The sequence below is a fragment of the Tachypleus tridentatus genome, chromosome 9, assembly GCF_004210375.1.
Source record: "Tachypleus tridentatus isolate NWPU-2018 chromosome 9, ASM421037v1, whole genome shotgun sequence".
Classification (NCBI taxonomy): Eukaryota; Metazoa; Arthropoda; class Merostomata; order Xiphosura; family Limulidae; genus Tachypleus; species Tachypleus tridentatus.
In genome coordinates this window covers 33239354-33245479 of record NC_134833.1, presented here as the reverse complement: position 1 = coordinate 33245479, position 6126 = coordinate 33239354, and the positions used below count along the sequence as shown (strand labels likewise).

At 37.0% G+C, this 6126-nt stretch overlaps 1 protein-coding gene across 1 annotated transcript in view; it reads left to right on the top strand.

The window, feature by feature from the left end:
* The first annotated feature begins 3031 nt into the window (after positions 1–3031).
* LOC143225017 (uncharacterized) overlaps positions 3032–6126 on the top strand; it is a 37451-nt gene continuing 34356 nt past the window's right edge. The window contains exon 1 of the mRNA XM_076453660.1: positions 3032–3428. The gene's annotated coding sequence lies outside the window, so the exon portion shown is untranslated. The remainder of the gene's footprint in view (positions 3429–6126) is intronic.

Below are 6126 nucleotides of genomic sequence, written 5' to 3'. Positions count from 1 at the left end.
AAGAGGAGCGAATATTTGACGAAAGGTGCATCTAAACAGACAAATTTCATTTCTGAGAACAAAAGGGAATATTTTTCTACTGACACTGAACGTAAATGATGCAATACCAGTTAAACGTTTACACTTTAAAGACGACACGGAGAATCTTGGTTTGTTTTAACACAAGGTTCGAGGGTGTCAGTTAATAGGGTACTTTGTTCTTTCTGTTTCATATATGAACGAATATATGCGCTCGGCTCGCAATCTGAGAGTTACCGGTTCGAATTCCCGTCACCTAACATGCTCGTCTATTCAGCACAGAGAGCGTTATAATGTTACGGTCAATTCCACTATTCGTTGATTTTAAAAAAAAATTGTCCAAGCGTTGGTGGTAGATGACATTGACTATTTGCGTCCCTTTAACTTATCACTGCTAAATTGGGAACGAGTTGCACAGATAGTCCTCGGAATATTATATCAGATACTAAAAATACGTACATGTAGATTAATCTTGCTAAGTGGATCCGCAAAAATGACATGAAAAAAATAACACCAGGTAATTTAATTAGATGCGCCCTCTGCTGTATTTAGTTCCTTCCAATCAGATGCAGATCCTTCTAATCAGTTGCGCCCTGCACCGTGTAGAAGTCCTTGTTTCTAATATGTTAAGCAATGTTATTAAAAACTGGCTAAGTCACACTGAAACCTGTCACGAAGAGATATTATAAAGAATATATCAGTAAATGATAATTTCCCTTCTGGAAGACAAAGAGGCTGAAAAATGCGAGTTATGAAATTTCTAAAGTAACGTCAGATGAGTTCATTTTTAACAATGAATCGCATTAAACAAAATATTAAGGTACAAGACATTAAACAGCGTCATGCCAGAAAAAAGTATTTTTCTCCAATTTAGAAGATAATTCAACAAACATACTTCACATCTGTGTGACCAAACCTAATTAAACTGGGCTATCAAATCCCTTCCCTTTGAGTGTTGTGTGAAATGCATTCTTAAAAGAAACTAAACATTCAGTGTGCTAAGATAACAAAGTAAGTCTACAATATTTCTAATAAAACATGAAATACTTCCTTCACTCCCTTTGAGTAAATTGGCTAAGCCTTTTCTGTGTGTAATATTACGAAGAACGGAATTCGAATTTTTGTGACGGCTAAAATTAGTTATATAATGGTGTCAAGCATGATAAGTCTTGTACAGAAGACATAATTTTACACATGCTACTACTATACAGTAGGATAAGACAAGACTTGGATGGTTAAGGATTTAGACGGAAGATAGAATTCGGTATATACTGGTACATAGTAGAGTAGGATATGATTTGGAAAGTGAGAATAGAATGCTTTAAATAATGATGTAAAGTAGAGTGCGGCTTCAATGCTCACCGGCGTAAGAACAAACTGAATTTATTAAATCACTCAGTGTGTTTCACAAAATATTAGTATTCTATGGTAAAGTAAAAGTTTATTGTTCCTGAGTATTTCAAACAAACTATAACTTCTCTGAGGGCTAGTGATCTGAACATTCGACTCGCAACCTGCGGGTCGAGAGTTCGAATCCAATTTTTGAACATTGTCTGTCTTTCGGTCGGGGGGTGACTTTATAAAGGGGGCGTTTCATGCCATTATTCCTCATTTTTGTTTCATATCGTTTAGGCTTAACTGCGATTAACTGTTGCGCGGCATATCAAATGACTAATGAAAACATTTACCCACTGAGTATTTTCAAAGGTGCTTGGGGACCCTTAACATATTACCTTAAACATTGTTAACCTACAGTAAAAGGAACGAGGTTAAGTCGCTTGTTTAAAAAAACATATTATGTTTCAGGAAGATATTTCATATTTTAATCTCGGTGTTTTTTAGGCTAAACGTCAAGACCCCCCAAGCTTCAGGCATAACCGTCCACAATATAAAATTGTTGATCAAAGGAAAGGAAATCAGTCAATTGAATTGATTTTTACTTTTATACCGTGCCAACGAATGAAATTGCAAAACTTGCTCAGTGACATATTACACCCTCGAACCTTGGACCATCTAATCCTTTGCAGCCAACGCTCGAATAACTACGACAGATAACCCGATATGACTTTGCTATAAGAAAACAAACACGCACCTGGTCAATAAAATTATATTTTGCTACTTTTAGTTCAACTTTAAATATATACGCTTCTTTTATACCATAATAAACCATCTTCCCCTATAAAATAAGACCACAGCTGTCATTCACGAAGAAAACAACGACATAACTTATTAGATGAAGTATGTATTATTTAAGTCATATTGAATATTTGTAAATGATCATTTTAAACCTTCTTCGCATTAGCCTTTACAAGTTTGGTTATCACAACCTCAAGAAAGTAGGCTTAGTTGTTGCTTGTTTGTTATCCCCTGGTGACTTAGCGGTAAGCATGGGGGATTATAATTTGTTTGTTTGTTTAGAATTAAGCACAAAGCTACACAATGGGCTATCTGTGCTCTACCCACCACGGGTATCGAAACCCAGTTTTTAGTGTGTAAGTTCGCAGACGTACCACCGTGTCACTGGGCAGCGGGGATTATAATGCAAAAACTTTAGTAATTTTATTTCAATTTCTGCAGAGGGCGCAGCAGAGGTATATCATTGTATAACTTTGTGCTTAAAAAAATATATATATATATAAGCTCTAAAATCAACAGTACAACTGTTTAGACAATCGGTCAGTTTAACTGGTCAGTTGATTCAAGTTAAGTTATTCATTTGTTCTGTTTCCATAACTGTTAAACTTAAGTCCGTGATAATTTTCTTTGAGAGCCACGACATATGCAGTGAGGCGTCACTAGTTTATTAGGAAAGCAGAAAGCTATTAGGTTGTTAGGTCAGTCATTAATGTTGTTGTTCATTTTGTTGTAAAATCTATATCTCATACCCACCCACGTGAACGTTGAACTGCGTGACGTATTTAATAAAAAATATTAATTAAGACAGTGATGTGGAAATAAGGCAGAGAGCGCTGTCAGCAAAAGCATACTGCAGTTCACGATCGGAGAAATAGAATGCAACCGAAATGACATGGTCTCTTACATCAGTGGTATAAAGCGACCTCTAGCAGTGGGAGAGAGCATGATAAAGCGTTTGTTAATCTCGAAATTGTCACAAAATCGAAGACAAGCAGAGCGAATAGCACATAGTTCAAATTGTTGCGGACGTCATGGTATTCTTTTCAAGCTAAACCACGCCGTGTCAACCTGATTTCGCATCCAGAGTTGAACTCTTATCGTAACACGTTGTAAAGTACAGACAACCGGTTAGTCGTGTACACACAGGAAATTAGCAGACTATAAGTTAGTAACGTGATATGTTGAGAAATTAAGTTTGCACACAAGTGACAAACGCACCGCTTCGCCCCACTAAAGATGAAGTGAACGAAAGTAAGAAAAAATCTAAGGTAGAGGTAAGGTAATGTTTCTCACCTCTGTGTTTGTTAGCAATATTTCTTGTAAATGGCAAAATGCATTTGGTATATATTTTGATTATGGTTCAAGTTAGAAGTCATTTCTATTTATAGGATCAAAGGTCAAGATCGTAGCAAAGTCGCGACAAATAAAAATTCCATATCTGTTAACATGGGGACCGATTTTTTTCACATTACTGCCCTGTGACTTAGTAAAAAATGATCGGGTTTTGACGAAACTTTATGGACTTTTGTAGAATATTATTTCTCAATGCCCCGCTAAACGTGGTCCATATCTGTTGAAACTAACAGGCATACAGACACATCCCATATTTATTTTTGACAGCCGAATATGATGAACGTTGCTTGGCGGAGGTATACACTCCAGTTACTTAACTTCTTATAAGAGATAACTACGGTTCTGAATAGATTCAAGACCAGCTATTCTCTTTTACTGCGTAAACATTTCTTGCATGTCATATTCTAGAAGAGTGCAGAACAATCTCTATTATGTTCTGATATCACAAAATTAATCTTAATTTTACAATTACGATCTTTCCTTAACAAATAAGGAGTTTGACTGACCTTCAGACATTGTCTAATTTTTCACGACAAAGACGACGATCTAAACTGCTTCAGCCTAATTTTTCAATAGATGTTTTCCTCAGATCTGTAACGACGTATTGAAATACAAAAACTGAAATTGTTCCTTGCAACTCAGACCTAGAGGTGCAAAACCCGAATCGTGATCCTTCCCTGGTGGTCTTGTTTTAATAAAGTGTTAATCTGGTATTTGAACCTTGATAACTATTCTAAAAAGTCTGTGCTCTTGTCGGCCAGACATGGCCAGGTGGATAAGGCACTCGATTCGTAATTTAAGGGTCGCTGGTTCGAATACCCGTCACACCAAACATGTTTGTTCTTTCAGCCGTGATGGTGTTATAATTTTACGGTCAATCCCACTATTCGTTGGTAAAAGAGTAACCCAAAAGTTGGCGGTGGATGGTGATGACTAGCTGCCTTCTCTCTTAGTCTTACACTGCTAAATTAGGGACGGCTAGCGCAGATGGCCCTCGTGTAGCTTTGCGCGAAATTCAAAACACACAAACTGTGCTCGTTTCAGCTTGTTATGTTCAGGACAGTCTGAACAACTTCAGTTCAGGTACAGATTACCTTGGCTTAACCTAGGTGTAAGTGTGTCGGGCTGCGGATCAGAAAATTCAGAGTTTTATCCGTGATCCTTTGATGAATTAACTCGACAGTGAAAGTCAATATCAACATTGGTTAAGAGTACCCACTGAAGAGGCGGGGGTTTGTGGCCAACATTTCTAAACTAGGACTAATTATCCCTGACCTCTCGGGATCGCGAGCCTGCCCTTTTATCCCATGTATCGCATAAATGATAATCAGGTCTCAGATATCGTTAACAGTGAAAGATAGATTACATGTACATTTTTACTGACAATTTTCCGTTACTTTACCATAGGCTATAAAACATAAACATGTTGTTTACAAGTGATGTTTTAAAATTGTTTAACCTTATAAACTTCTTGATATGCCATACAATAATCTAAGTTTAATTAGTAACTTTGTTGTGTATCTGGGTGCTAATTAGTAATTACTTTTTTCCGTGTTTCGATTGCTATTCTGTTGCTGTTTACGAGAAAGTTCCAAAATATTACTATTTCTCTGTTTGTGGTCGCAAGAATTCGATCCCAGATCTCCGTCCTGGAATACCGAGTGACGTAGAACGTCCCTAACGAGTATAGTAGATTAGCAGTCGAAACGTAGGATAAACTAATTAGAATCTAGTTGTACAAAAAGCTATAGTAATTAATGATCAGGCATAGTACTCGTATAAGCTATTAACCATAACAACGATTTATATCATAAAAACCATTTACTAAGTATTAAACTGCTAAACTTTAGAAACTTAGTATATTCTAGATAACTCGTAAAGAAAATAATTAATAATTATTTAAAATTAACAACAGAACTGTCAAACTATCTGCCGAGGGGAAAGTGTATCATTCTTTAATGGCTCCACCCCTAAAGTCGATCCTGTTGGGCTGTTTCAACATCTCATTTGTTCCCTCTCTCGCCAGTATTTTCAGCGTCGATTTCAGTATCACTCGAGCAAACAGAGGGGTGGTCAGAAGTAAAACGTACGATTCCGTTTTCTCTTTCCATCTTTTCATTCTAATTTGTTGTCGTCTTATTTTTTATTTTATTTCTCACGTTTTCTTGTTTATAAATGATCACAGTTATTTTTTACTTTTGTTTTCTAAAGTTAGAGAACTTTTAAACAGAGTACTTTACTGGCGGGCCCGGCATGGCCAGGTGGGTTAAAGCGTTCGACTCGAAATCTGAGGATCGCTATCTCGAATCCCCGTGGCAAACATGCTCGGCCTTTCAGCCATGGGGCATTATAATGTGACGGTCAATTCCACTATTCGTTGGTAAAAGAGTAGCCCAAGAATTGGCGGTGGGTGGTGATGATTAGCTGCCTTCCCTCTAGTCTTGCACTGCTAAATTCGGGACGGCTAGCGCATGTACCCCTTGTGGCTTTGCGCAGAAAACAAAACAAAAAACATCTTCACTGGCGATACGCTGAATTTTTCGAAATTTGAGGACCCACTTAAATTGTTTATTATATATTCTTGTGATCTAACAGAAAATGTATTGTCAGAAGGAATTA